General features: G+C 38.0%; 2 long non-coding RNA genes across 2 annotated transcripts; both read right to left on the minus strand.

Moving 5' to 3' along the window:
* Positions 1 to 27: 27 nt before the first annotated feature.
* Positions 28 to 5,963, minus strand: LOC114296884 (uncharacterized). The gene is made up of 2 exons (XR_014349030.1): positions 5,523 to 5,963; positions 28 to 876 (listed from the first exon to the last, which is right to left on the minus strand). It is a non-coding gene; the product is annotated as an uncharacterized LOC114296884 (long non-coding RNA).
* A 6,333-nt stretch (positions 5,964 to 12,296) lies between these two features.
* Positions 12,297 to 14,361, minus strand: LOC145806219 (uncharacterized). The gene is made up of 2 exons (XR_014349052.1): positions 14,282 to 14,361; positions 12,297 to 12,987 (listed from the first exon to the last, which is right to left on the minus strand). It is a non-coding gene; the product is annotated as an uncharacterized LOC145806219 (long non-coding RNA).
* Positions 14,362 to 15,207: the final 846 nt, after the last annotated feature.

Raw genomic sequence — 15,207 nt, forward strand, 5'->3', positions numbered from 1 at the left:
AATCAATAAATCCAACTTAAAATAGTCTTAATACAAATATATATATATATATATATATACATTAAAGGGAAGATTCAAAAACCTGAACATTTTACATTCATCAGTAGTATCTAAACATATTCAATACGTTAACAATAATTATCTTAAAAAAAAAGGAGCAACTAATAACAAAACTATTGAATCAAATAAAATTCCTACAACTTTTCACAATTGTCCACTAACATGAAATCGTCCATTAACCATATTTAAAATTACTTGCACTTCCTCCCTGTTGGGTTGTTCCAACAACATTGGTGCATCCGGGTAAATTGGTTGAGGGATGCCATTATAGCCAAACTCATTAATGAGTGTGACTACGGATTCTACATCATTTGCTCTCATTATCGGAAGACAATGCTCACTAGCTAAATGAGCACCGGCTGAAACAAATGCCCTATTACTTCTAATTAGCAACTCCCTTCGTTGTTGCAGTTCATCAAGTGCATGCAAAAATTGTAGAAGAAGATCATGTGCAGCAATTAACTCGTTCCTTGATTGCTGATCTTCCTCAATATGTGACCTAAATATTGCAACTCTGTGAGCATTTGCTGCATTTTCAATATCTAACCATGGAGCTGCATTTGGGAATAACATTATATCCATTGGGTAGATTGGCGTTCCTGTCCAACCAAACTCTTCTATCAACCTAGCAATGTATTGTACATGAAGTTCTGTGACGACCGGGATTTTTGGCTTTTGAACGAGCAACCTACCCAAGTTATGGACCGACCTTGCCGCACGTCTTAGATGTGCTTTTGAATCTAACCAAAAACCATGAATTTGTCCAAATTCTATAAGTCGCAAATATCCATTCATTTGTTGTTGAAATTCCATTTACTGTCAACAATAAAACAACAGTCAATACAAAATTAAATAACAATTAAACCAAATAATTATTTGTTACTAAATATTAACATTTCACTGCACATTTGAGAAGAGAGTGTCAAAAAAAGTATTACCTTCACAAATAAACTAAAATTACATTTGATTTCTTAAAAAAAAAAAAATTCTATATTTGAGGTGAATTTACCATTCCAGTTAAAATGAAAAACAAGTATTCATAATTCTACAATTTCATCAAAAGAAAAGTTTGTTTCATCGTTTGAGCACCACCTTCATCAAGCATATGCTTTCCCTCTAGAAAATGAATCCCCCAACAAAATGACAAGAAATGTAAAGAGAACCGGGAAAAAGATTGCAATGAGATCAACTTTTTTAATTTTTTTTTACTAATAGTGTCTTGCTATCAATTAGAAGCAAACAAATAAATTGGCACATTTGCCAGTGCCGTACTATCAATTAAAAGCAAACAAATAAATTGGCACATCCACTAGTGCCCTTGCTATCAATTAAAAACAAACAAGTAAATTGGCACACCCGTCAATGTCCTACTATCAATTAAAAACAAACAAATTAATTGACACACCCGCTAGCTAGTGCCAAGCTATCAATTAAAAGCAAGCAAATACATTAGCACACCCGCCAGTGCAACGGCTAGGGGTAGGGAGTTTTATCTTTTACTTGTACGTAAGTATGATGAAATTGAGGACTTGCAACAAAAGAAAACATAACATGAACGTGGAAGTTAGTAAATAAGACAATGCTTAAGGAAATTTAAGATTATAGGGAGAACGGGAAGAGTCTTATGTGCTAGATGTTGTAGCACTTGTGTCCTTTAAACTATTAGAGAGTGTATCTAATTCTTTTATTTTCATTTTGGTAGTCTTTGGAGTTGTTGTATCTTGGTTTTGGAGGAATACAATTCGATTTAGACTTGTTGGGATTGTTCAATCGTGCTTGCTTTCGTTGAAAACTTCTTTGGAAACTTGGAAATTTTGTTCTGCTATTAACACTAGTCTTCCTGAGGATCGACACCACCTTGCTGCCTTGCTCTTAGTGTCCCTGTTGGTTTATATATAGGGTCGACACCAGAGGTACCAAGGTCAACCCTTGTCTAATGCTGTCTCCTAGGTGCTGCTACTAAAATATAGGGTCGACACCACTGGTTCCTAGGGTCAACCCTTGTCTGCTGCACACATTAGTGTCTCAGCTTTTCTTCTTGAGGGTCGACACCATTGTCTTGAGGGTCGACCCCCTGTGAGTTATTTTTAGAAATTTTGGTTCGGTTTTGGACCCAACTTTTTGGGGGTTTGACTTATTCTTTTCTTTGACTTTAGGGCTATTATTCTACCACTATGAATAGACCCCAAACACACTTTTCTCTTTCACTTTTTCATTTCTCTCTCTTCTCTCTTTAAACCGTGAATCTTTCTCTCTTTGAAACTCAACTTTTCTTACATAGATCTCTAGATCTACTTGGTTAGAGGCATCTTTTCACCTTTGTCCTTTGAGAAAGATTGTAGATCTTGTCAAAGGCTTTCTTTTTATCCAAGAGTTTCGTTGTTTCATCGACTTTGAGTTTTTTTTCTAAGTTCTCCTCTTCGCTTCAAGAGGAAGGGTCTATTTCCTAAACTCAGGCCTCGTTTGGGAACAGGCTAATTTAGTAACTTTTTGGCTATTTGGCTAAAAAGGTAGATAAAAAAAACTTGTATGTTTGGGATGACTTTTTGGCTAATTATGAAAAGATGTGCAAAAAGTAGAGAGAAAAGAGAATCTTTGACTTTTTGGTATGGGTTGTTGGCTTTTTGGCTAATTTAGTAACTTTTTGGCTAATTGGCTAAAATTGCCTCTTGCCAAACGAGGCCTCAATATGAGTTCGGTAGCATATTTGTGACGTATTTTGTTATTTATATTTGGTAGTCATTTGGTTGATTTTGAAATGTTATTTTGGGCTTGAGGGTTTGTACAAATTGGGGGTTGTTTTGATTATGATTTTGCTATTAAATCCATTTTTGGTAAACAAACTTGCATTTGATTTTCTAAAAGAGAAAAACCCCAATTTGTAAGAAAACCCTAAATGCTATTGTTTTGGGAGTTACAATTATTTTTGGTAAGTGGTTTGGTTGGAAAGAGATAGAAAGGGAATGATTGTTGGATTTTGAAACAATGGGTGTTATTACTCTTTTGGAAAAATATATCTGTATAGTTATCTTTTAACTATCGCATTAGAGATAACTGTTTTGGCTATCGGTGGAGGTTAACATTGCCGTGTGTTAGAAATTGCTTGTGGATTAGGCAAATTCAAATCATTCATATCATGGAGCATGTAATGGATTTTGGAAATTGAAACTATGGCCTTGTTTGGTTTGTGTTTCTCAAAAAATTTTGAGAAAAATTCTCTACAAATAAGTTTTCAAAAGTAATCAAACCAAACAAATTTTCCTAAATTTTTTTTTCAAAACTTGTTTGGTTTACAAATTTTCCAAACAAATCTCTCTCTCATACACATCAAATCAATCACTTTTTCCAAAACTCTCTCTCAAAATAATTTTTCAAAACATCTTTTCAAAAAAAACCAAACCAAACCAAACAAATTTTCGTACTTTTTATCTCAAAACATGTTTCTCAAATACAAACCAAACAAGGCCTATATGTTTTGGAAAGAAGTTTTGGAAATTCTCACAGTATGTTTTGAAACATTTGCATTGTTTTGGAAAAAAAATATTGAGTTACATGTATTGTACTATTGAAAAGGGTAAATAAAATGATGAATCTGGAAAATAAGTATTGTCTCGTTGAAATAAGTTGGCCTAAGTGTCCATGGTGAAAGTCCTCAAACCCGTGCGTATACATGGGTGCCAATCCCACGGACGAATTTTTTGTGAAATGGCAATAATAGTGTTTGTATAACCTACGTTTACATGGGTGCCGATTTACAGTTTCCTATGGACAAAATTTCTTTGAAAGGTTGTATTTGTTTTGGAGATTTACCTATTTTATTTACTATTATGTTGGTTTTGGAACAGGACATTTGGAAATGTTTTGAGCAATGTATTTGTTTTTTGTTCTGCGATGTAGTCACATTTGAATTAGCAATGTTTTTGCTGGTTGGTATTGAGATACTTGAATTGTTTTTTTGGAAAATGATCTTATATCAAACAGATGATTTAAACTCGGAAAACAATTTGATTAAACGTAAGGTTTTGGTAATTGGAAAGATAGGATTTTGTGGAGAAATCAAATGGATTTGAAAATGCATTTGGGCATATTGTATATATGTATTGCATCATGATCATTTATACTGGTGGAGCAGGTTTAGTTTTTGAAATATTCTCTACTGGGCTTTATGCTCACCCTACGTGGCTGAAAATGTTTTTCAGGTGTACATGTGTGGATGTGGACTGTAACGTGAAGATGTGTTCGAAACCGTATAAGGTGGTTTAGTTATTTGTAGGCCATGGGCCATTTATGTTATTTATTGGCCGTGTGCCATTCTTGTAAAGGTTACACCCTTGTGTCTGATTTAAGCCTCAGGGCGTTCAATTTAATTTATAATATTTGTATATATTTTTAGTTACAGAACATTCATTCGACTTAGATGTTGTATTTAGAAATGTATAAAACTGGATAAACACATGTATTGTGTGACTATATTATATTCATTTGCATGAGAGTTGTTATTTACTGTTCATTGGTGGGTGGTTTATTCACGTGAGCTCGTGTAAATCCGGGGCGTGACAGTTGTCTTTTCATCTTAAATATTACATTGAGATATTCCTTATAGCTTTAACCAACCAAGCCACAAAAACCTTAAATAGGACAATAGCATCCACCTAGTTAATAGGTTCGTATTTAAAATTATCTTTGTTTCAAATTAGCAAACATCAAAGAGTATCAAATTTGATTCTTTACATCCTTATACCCCAATACAGACCACCCGACAACAAAAGAATCCAACCTAAATTTTAATTTAATTAATTATTCTCTAATTTTTTACCAAATTGACCCCAAAAAAAATCATTCATAATTGAAGAACATATAGCGCACACACCCTAAGAACCTAAATTTCAAGGCAAGGCAACACAACTCAAATCTTCAAAAGAGCAATGTATATATATATACATATAGTAATTAAACAAGTAGATATCAAACTACCAAAAAAAAAAAAAAAACATATAAAATTCCCACTTCAAAATATTTGGCCTAATGGTTGAGCCACCTATGCAATCAACCAAAGAAAATCAATAAATACATACCCCAAGATCAATTCAAGGGGGTTCCATCAACAAAAACATAACAAACAGCCAAAGTTGAGCAAAATGAAAGAAAATCCCTTTGATTAAAAGTTGTTGAGTTTTATTTTTGTTTTATAAAATAAAAGGGTTTTTTCCATAAGCCTATAATATGAAACTCCAATATTCAACCTAAAATCCAGTTGTACTTAAAATTGATCGAGAGACTAAACAAGCCACAATATGAGCATTATGAATCCACTAATTCCAAGAGAATGATTATAACATCAAACAGAAATAAATCACAAATTGCCAAATAACACCGAATGAATCCCAAACCGTAGTTTCGCTTCTGCACAGAAATTGAAGCCAAGACCCAAAACCCAAAGCCCTAGTTTCACGATGGATTACCTGAGAGGGCGAGATTCGATCTTTTTCCTTGGTCGGCGATGAGAGAAAACCCCCTCCGGCGGCGTCGGTTTGAGAGAGAGAGAGAGAGACGTGAGCAGTGAGAGGGAGAAGTTGGCTTTCGATGCGCGGTGGTGTGGACTCCGGCGTTGAGATCCAAAAAGACTTTACTTCAGAGCGGGAATCTTCCTACAAGTGAGCACCAACTCAAATGTGTTAAAAAATGGCTATACCTCCGCCTTCAGTCTGATTCACCGAATCTGTTTGAGAGAGAGAGAGAGAGAGAGAGGGAGAGGGATAGGCGTCTCAGAGAAAGAGATAAAGGAGGGAAAGAGGGTCAATTTTCTCGAATTTTGAAAGCTGCGACGTAATTCGGACAAGTCGGGCTAAGAAATTTGTGTGGAACAATCTTTTTTCTTAGGAAAAGTTTGGAATTCCAAAATTAATTTATTCACAAAAGAGTATATGGAGTATATGTGGTGTAGGGGTGGCCACGTTTGAGGTGAGTGGCATCTCCCGCTCTTGCCCCGTTTTAAAAACCCGTCCCTACCCTTGCTCCCACTCCCATCCCACTATGGATGGAATTTTTCAATCTTATTTCTGCTCTTGTGGATATTCGCAGATATCCGATCATATTTTAAATAGTTAAAAAAATTGATAACTATTTAAATTTTTAACACACTAAAAAATTCTCTTGTTCCCATATATATATATATATAAGAGTAGATATCATTTTCTCCCCTAAACTATCACACGTTTTTTACGTTGACTCCCATATTTTAATTTATTTCAATTTAGTACTTGAACTTTTCACAAATTAATCAATTAGACCCATGTCGTCCACAATTGGACGGAATGTACTAATGTGGGGGGCTAATTGATTTTTAAAGTATAATTTGAGGGGCAAATTGATTTTTAAGGTATAGTTTGGGAGTAAAATGAAATTTTAAATGTCACGTCAACACATTCTATCCAATTGTAGATGGAAGGTGATAACAGGGGTCTAATTGATCAATTTGTGAAAATTTCAATACTAAATTGAAATAAATTGAAGTATGGGGGTCAACGTGAAAAACGCGTAATAGTTTGGGGGGACAAAATGATAGTTTCTCTGTATATAAACAGTGAGACTTCTAGAATTATTATCTTTTATATTTAAACAAAATTACAGACTTTTAATATTCATTTCTTATATCTATATATATATACTAATATGTTATTTATTTATATATCTATACTATTATTAAATGAAAGTCAAAATTGATTTAGTGAAACATTCTTCTCCTTATGCCACGTGACAACTTTATATATGCTAAAATAAAAAAATAAAAAAAAATTGTTATACACAGTGTAAAGTCTTGAATCCAAAACCTTGAGTTTTATTAAAAACATATTTATCACTTAAGCAACATACATATTAGAGATTTTTATTGATAAGTCCAATTTAGAAGTGTTTTAACCCAAGAAGTCCATGAAGGAATTTTTTAACCAATTTAGTCTCATGTATGTATAGTTTTATTCCATAAAGTTCATTTTCTTGATTTACACTATTTTTTTGGACACTTATGCCCTTATATTTAATTTTGATACCCTTATAAATATTTTTTGAACGATTAGCAATTTAATGATGTGAACATTCATATTTTAAAATTCACATTGGTAAGAATGTAAAATTGGCCTGTGGGCGGCCCGAAACCCGGCCGCGAGCCGGGGCGGGCCCGGCCCGTTGACAATGTGAATATTCACATTGACATATTAACATTCACATTAATAGAAGTGTAAAATTGACCCCCGTCCCGTGGCGCGCGCGAAACCCGCCCGCGACCCATGGCCGGCTCGAGGCGGTCCCGGTTCGGCCCGTCGACAATGTGAATATTCACATTGACATGTTAACATTCACATTGATAAGAGCATAAAATTGGGCCACGGCCCATGGGCGGCCAAAAGCCCGCCCGCGGCCCGGGGCGGGTCCGGCCCATTGACAATGTAAATATTCACATTGACATGTTAACATTCACATTGATAGGAGTATAAAATTAGCCCGCGCCTCGTGGCTGCCCAAAACCCGCCCACGCCCCGTGGGCGGGCCCGGCCCGGCCTGTTGACAATGTGAATGTTCACATTGACATGTTAACATTCACATTGATAAGAGTATAAAACTGGACAGCAGCCTAGGGCGGGCCCGACCCGGCCCGGCCCGTTGACAATGTGAATATTCACATTGACATGTTAACATTCACATTAATAGAAGTGTAAAATTGGCCCCCGTCCCGTGACGGCGCGAAACTCGCCCGCGACCCATAGGCGGCCCGGGGCGGGCCCGGTCCGGCCCATTGATAATGTGAATATTCACATTGACATGTTAACATTCACATTGATAAGAGTATAACATTGGGCCACGGCCCATGGGCGGCCAAAAGTCCGCCCGAGGCCCGGGGCGGGCCCGGCCCAGCCCGTTGACAATGTGAATATTCACATTGACATGTTAACATTCACATTGATAGGAGTGTAAAATTAGCCCGCACCTCATGGCTGCCCGAAACCCGCCCACGGGCCGTGGGCGGGCCCGGCCTTGCTTGTTGACAATGTGAATGTTCACATTGACATGTTAACATTCACATTGATAAGAGTATAAAACTGGACAGCAGTCCAGGGCGGGCCGACCCGGCCCGGCCCGTTGACAATGTGAATATTCACATTGACATGTTAACATTCACATTAATAGGAGTGTAAAATTAGACCCCGTCTCGTGGTGGCGCGAAACTCGTCCGCGGCCCATGGGCGGCCCGGGGCGGGCCCGGTCCGGCCCGTTGACAATGTGAATATTTACATTAACATGTTAACATTCACATTGATAAGAGTATAAAATTGGCCCGCGGCCCATGGACGGCCAAAAGCCCGCCCGCTGCCCGAAGCGGGCCCGGCCCGGCCTGTTGACAATGTGAATATTCACATTGACATGTTAACATTCACATTGATAAGAGTGTAAAATTGGCCCGCAGCCCGTGGGCGGCCCGAAGCCCGAGGCGGGCTTGGCCCGACTCATGACAATGTGAATATTCATATTGACATGTTAACATGCACATTGATAGGAGTGTAAAATTATCCCTCATCCCGTGGCTGCCCGAAACCCGCCCATGGCCCGTGGGTGGCCTAGGGCGGGCCCGGCCCGGCCTGTTGACAACGTGAATATTCACATTGACATGTTAACATTCACATTGATAAGTGTGTACAATTGGCCCGTGACCCGTGTGCAACCCGAAGCCTGACCTCAAGCCGAGGCGGGCCCGGCTCGTTGGCAATGTGAATATTCACATTCACATGTTAACATTCACATTGATAGGAGTGTAAAATTGGCCCGCAGCCCGTGGACGGCTCGAAGCCTGATCGCAGCCCAAGGCGGGCTTGGTCCGACCTGTGACAATGTGAATATTCACATTGACATGTTAACATTAACATTGATAGGAGTGTAAAATTTGTCCGCTGCCCGAAGCTCGCCCGCGGCCCGAGGTAGGCCCGGACCCAAACCCGGGCCGCCCGTGGGACGCGAGTCAATTTTACACTCTTATCAATGTGAATGTTAACATGTCAATGTGAATATTCACATTGTCAACAGGCCGGGCCGGGCCCGCCTCGGGTCGCCCACGGGCCGTGGGCGTATTTCGGGCAGCCATGGGGCACGGACTAATGCTACACTCTTATCAATGTGAATGTTAATATGTCAATGTGAATATTCACGTTGTCAACGGGCCGAGCCCGCCCCGACCCGGGGCCGGGCTTCGGGCTGCTCACGGGTCACGGACCAATTTTACACTCTTATCAATGTTAATGTTAATATGTCAATGTGAATATTCACATTGTCAACGAGCGGGGCCGGGCCCGCCCTGGGCAGCGGGCGGGTTTCGGACCGCCCACAGGCCACGGGCCAATTTTACACTCCTATCAATGTGAATGTTAATATGTCAGTGTGAATATTCACATTGTCAACGGGCCGGACCGGGCTCGCCCCGCACCGCCCACGGACTTCGTGCCGCCCATGGGACGCGAGTCAATTTTACACTCTTATCAATGTGAATGTTAACATGTCAATGTGAATATTCACATTGTCAACAGGCCGGGCCGGGCCCACCCCGGGCCGCCCACGGACCGTGGGCTAGTTTCGAGCAGCCATGGTGCGCGGGCTAATTTTATACTCTTATCAATGTGAATGTTAACATGTCAATGTGAATATTCACATTATCAACGGGTCGGGCCGGGCCCGCCCAGGGTAGCCCACGAGTCGCGGGCGGGTTTTGGGCCGGCCGCAGGCTGCGGGCTAATTTTACGCTCCTATCAATGTGAATGTTAACATATCAATGTGAATATTCACATCGTCAACGGGCCGGGCCCGCCCCGACCCGGGCCCGGGCTTCGGGTTGCCCACGGGTCATGGGCTAATTTTACACTCTTGTCAATGTTATTGTTAATGTTAATATGTCAATGTGAATATTCACATTGTGAACGGGCCGGTCCGGGCCCGCCCCGAGCGGCGGGCTGGTTTCAGGCCGCCCACGGGCCGTAGGCCAATTTTACACTCCTATCAATGTGAATGTTAACTTGTCAATGTGAATATTTATATTATCAACAGACCGAGCCGGGCCTATTTTTTTGGCCTGTAGGCCGGCCCGGCCCGACTCGAATTTTTCTGAGCACCCACGAGGATCGACATGGGCCGGGTCCCTACACATTGACGATATGAACATTTACGTTGACGGTGTGAACATTCACATTAAGGGTATTTTGGTAATTATGTCACCCATAGGACTTATTGAAATATAAGAAAATAATGTGAACTAAAAGGAACATAAGTAGATGAAAAGGGTATTTTGGTCTTCTTATCTCAAATTGGACCTAATGGAATAGTCAAAAAGAATATGGGTTGGATGGAATAAAACTCTTAGAAAATGGATTTATCAAAAAAGCTCCCTACATATTATGATATTAAATTCTTTATTATTTATTTTTATTATTAATTATTTGAATTGCACGCGCATCGCGTGTGTCGCCCGCTAGTATTATTAATTATATAGGGTCGGATTTGGACTGGCGGACGCAATACCCGCCTCCACCCCACCCCATTGTGAGTGGCCAAAATATAATCCATTCCCGCCCTACATAAGTGTCGGGTCTGGTAAAATCCGAGATACAGAGAAAGGAAGGGTAGGAAAGGAGAAATTATTGGGTGCTCTTAGAACACCAAGTCACCATTGACTGATGGTGCTCCAAGCCAATCAAAGTGCACGCCATACATGACCTTTGCCAGTAGATCTAAGAACTCAGCATCTTATCTCACCATCTTTAATAAACTATTAATTGACTTTCACAGGAACGGTCACAACCTAGGTTTGGAATAGATTTGTTGTGATCCACACTCGTCTCATTTTATATCGGGGTTAGGACTAATCGGAGAATGTCGATGGCGTAGCAGGTGTGAAACAGCTGACGGGTTAATTTGATAAGTTCAATAATGAAAATATTAATAAAAATTATATGTACTATTGTATATTGTGGAAAATAATTTATACTTAAAAACAATTATAACATATAAGATAGAAAATAAATTAATAGAAATTACTATTAAGTATAATATTTTGGTGTTTTAATTTTACTATAGTGAAACAAAAATTAAATTATATATGTTCTACACATAAATATATTTAATAAGTATACTTGGGGTGAGGCCGAATAGAACAGGCCGGGGAAAGAAAAACCCGTCCCCACTCCACTTCCTCAAAGGGGCTGAAAAAATCTGAGCGGAGGGGGGCAGAGGATGCGGGTACAGAGCGGAAGAGGAGAACACCCATTGTTGTTGGCTAGGATGTTCCAGCAAGGTTTGTTGCTTGTTAGGCTGTTACCAGATGACTTGGATGTGCACAACTTTGTACCTTGCAAAACACAAAGATAATAGTGGGCTGTTTGTTCCAGCTTTAACAATTCCAATTCATCATTAACAGGGGAAAGCAAGTGATGAACTGAAAAAAAGTTTCACATAGTGAAATTGTTGCGTTTGGGGGCTACACTCGGAGGTTATATTTGGTTGATTAGAATGGTGCTAGATGGGAATGGATTGACGGTTGGAATGGATTTGGAATAGGATGAGATGGGAATAATCATTTCTATTCCGATGTTTGGAAATAACATAGGAATCAATGTAAGAATGGAATTGCCATTCCAATTCCTATGTAATGATGATTGTAATGGAATGGAATGAAATGAAATTTGTAATAAATTGGCCAATATACCCTAATCTTATGATGTGGTGATATTGCAATGATGATTGGAATGGAATGAAATTTGCAATAAATTGGCCAAATACCCCATTCTTATGATGTGGTGAAATTGCTGGGTTTGGAGGCTACACTCTTAGGTTATGTTTGATTGATTGAATGGTTCTAGATGGCAATGGAATGATGGTTAGAATAGATTTGAAATGGAATGAGACGAATAGTCATTCCTATTCTGGTGTTTGGAAATAACATAGGAATCAATGTAAGAATGGAATTGCCATTCCAATTCCTATGTAATGATGATTGGAATGAAATGAAATTTGTTGTAAATTGGCCAAAATACCCCAATCATGATTTTTAATACATATTTTTAAAAAAATAAAAAATTTTAAGAAATTTTGGACATAAAGGCCTGTATTTTCAAGCTACACAACACATGATTTGCACCTGTATTGACAAATTATCATTACCCAAAACGTAACAAACTTAAGCATCACATACATTATAAAAATTCAAGTAGTAATCACCCAACAATTCAAAATTAATAACATGCACAAAATAGCATCATCCAAGTAAGAAGATCGAATCCATCAAAAAAAGAGAAAGAAAAAAGTAACAAAATCCAACACATTAGCTAGTATCAACTAAGAAATAAACAGGAATAATAATAATGGACATAGAGATCTCCATTAAGTAAAGCCTTCACAAATTATTCTTTCTCATCATCTTCCAAGGTGAAGAAGCAAGCAGTAAACTCATGATCACGTGCTATAGCAAGCATGGCTCCGCAGCGCTCAACGCTCTATAGATTGGAAAGCTTGCAAAGCTCCTCGTTGATTTTGTCCCTCTTCAAAGCTATATCCAAATCCACACCTAGTGCTCGACTGAATTTATCTGTTGCTTCTTCAATCTTGGTGCCAATAATCATAGCTGCTTCACGAAAGGCATCCGAACTGTCACTACTATTCTTCTCTTCTTTCCTTTATTACTGTTTACTTCATCGTTGATGGAAGCATTTGACAATGTATCGATTTCTTCAACACTCAAATTTTGTGTGTCAATGCTCTCATTTCTGTTCACTTCCTCCAAGACATCATCAGCAGTAACCGCATCTTTTCCCGTAGCACGATCTTTCTCGAAGATGATGCACAACATGTCACAATGTGGGAAACTCGTATTTTTCCAGTGAGCAGCTTGTGGCTCTGCAGCAATATTTAATTTTAATAACAAGACATCACAAAGCATAGATAATTGATTTATACTAAATTTATTCTAGTGTGGTCATGTGAATAAAACATGAATGATAAACATAATAATTGACCTATCATGGATCACAAAATTTTAATTTAAATTCTTTTAATTTTAGTAAAAATCAAGCAACCTATGTAAAATAAATGAGTCAATTTACAAGAGCTGAAGTTACACAATTCACTAGCATAATACTGATGTAAAATAGAAACAATTCTTAGAGAAATTGACTCAATTCACAACAACCATCTTGAACGAATCATGCTATCAAAAAAGTTTAAAATACAAACACAAACATCATTATTAGACAAACAATAATAGCTCCAGCAACAAACACACCAATGATTCTTTACGAAAATTTCTAAATGTTTTTGTATCACTCTACACACAATGCAGTGTTGCTATACTGTTGCACACACTGCTTTTTGTCCCAGAAAAGCACACACTATCCTCATCACATCTGTATATATATAAATACATGAGTAGGGATAAACCATCAAGCCTTTTAGACTTCCCAAGAAATCTACCAACCACCCAATAATAATAATATTAAATTCATTTGGTGCATTCCTGAACCCAGCAGACCACCACTTCCAATGAGCACAAATAGTGTGCTAATTATAGATAATAAAGACCTATCTAGAAACCACTGTGTACCTCAATAACATGGACAGCCGTATGGCTCCCAGTAAAAGAAGCTGAAATAGTGATCAGGAGAGAAAGGAGAACAAAAGAAAGATGCAGGACAATTATCTAAATGTTTCTTAATCTATCCTTGATCAGAGTGAATTTAAGAACAGGTCAGATCTTCAAAGTCTTTACTCATAACCTCAGGTATGCCTACAGTCCTATCTGGTTATAAATCATTAAATACACCATGTTTTGATTGTTTATAGATTAAATTTTATTGGGTTTGAAAAGAATATACAGAACATGCATGTTAATATGGTTGTTGTGTTCATATGTGTAGCTGGCTCTCTTAAAAAATATGCATTTTGTATGAAATTCAAGAACTAGCATTGCTAACAGCAACTTTAACATGAGTTTAACAATCAATGCAAAGGTTGACTTGACATGGATAGAAAGAAACACATTATGATCAATGATAATGACACTATTTAAATTAGGTTCATAGATAACAATGACCTCAATAACTCTGCAATGCAGCAACAAATGACTAGTGAAAATAAATGGAAGGCACCACAGATAGGAAGAAAGAAATGAAGAGAATTCAAGGTAATATAATACCTACACATAGCCATCCCAAACTTGTTTTTCAGCAACCACCATATTTGTGTTGGAATCCCATCCAAATCCACTGCAGCCCAGTGTCCCTTTTCAATGTCTTGACCCTAGATTCTATGTGTGGCTTAGCCTTAATTCCACACCCCGGCAACTTTTCATGCAACACTCCTTCAAGCACCCCAAGAAAGCCTGACTAGAAATCATTGTCAGCCTTGTGATTTCCTGTATTGACCATGTCAAAAAGAGCATAAACCAATTCTCTATCCTCTTCATCTGTCCACATTCACTTGTTCTTCCCTGGCCCTTTTTGATCCATATCCATGGCTAAATATATATGATAACCACCATAACCAACAACCCAATAATGTGACAATAATAAGCAGCCATAATAAACAAAGGCAATATAATAAATAAAGAAATTATACTCAATAGTAATAATCCAGCACAATTATATGGAGTTGAAAGATCAAATTCAAATGACAAGCGAAAGTTTAAAGTTCAAATTCAAATTCAAATTTTATATCACATCATTGTGGGTTAAATTGTGTGAGTTTTTTGTAAGTCTCAAACATTTTCCAATAATGATAAAAATAAAAATAAAAAAGAGAGTTTGACATAGGACGAAAGTTACGCTCCCTTAATTCTCTACACACTACAATAAAAGTTCCAACCAAAAACACTTCATTCTCAAAACCTGTAACTCATTGACCAAATAAGAAGCACATCATGCCTTTCCATTTCTTAAAACCCTTTTATGTTGCATAAAGATTTCAAGTACTAACACCAAATGGGTGGTCCATAAATATAGATAAGCCCAAATCAGACTATTCAGAAACAAACACACCATCAAATATACACACATTTCCAGATTATATTTTACTTCGACTATGGCTCAAAGTGAAATCCAGACCACAAACAAGAAGTTGAAT

This window comes from Camellia sinensis, chromosome 13, assembly GCF_055761805.1.
Source record: "Camellia sinensis isolate YWXY chromosome 13, ASM5576180v1, whole genome shotgun sequence".
NCBI classification, from domain to species: domain Eukaryota; kingdom Viridiplantae; phylum Streptophyta; class Magnoliopsida; order Ericales; family Theaceae; genus Camellia; species Camellia sinensis.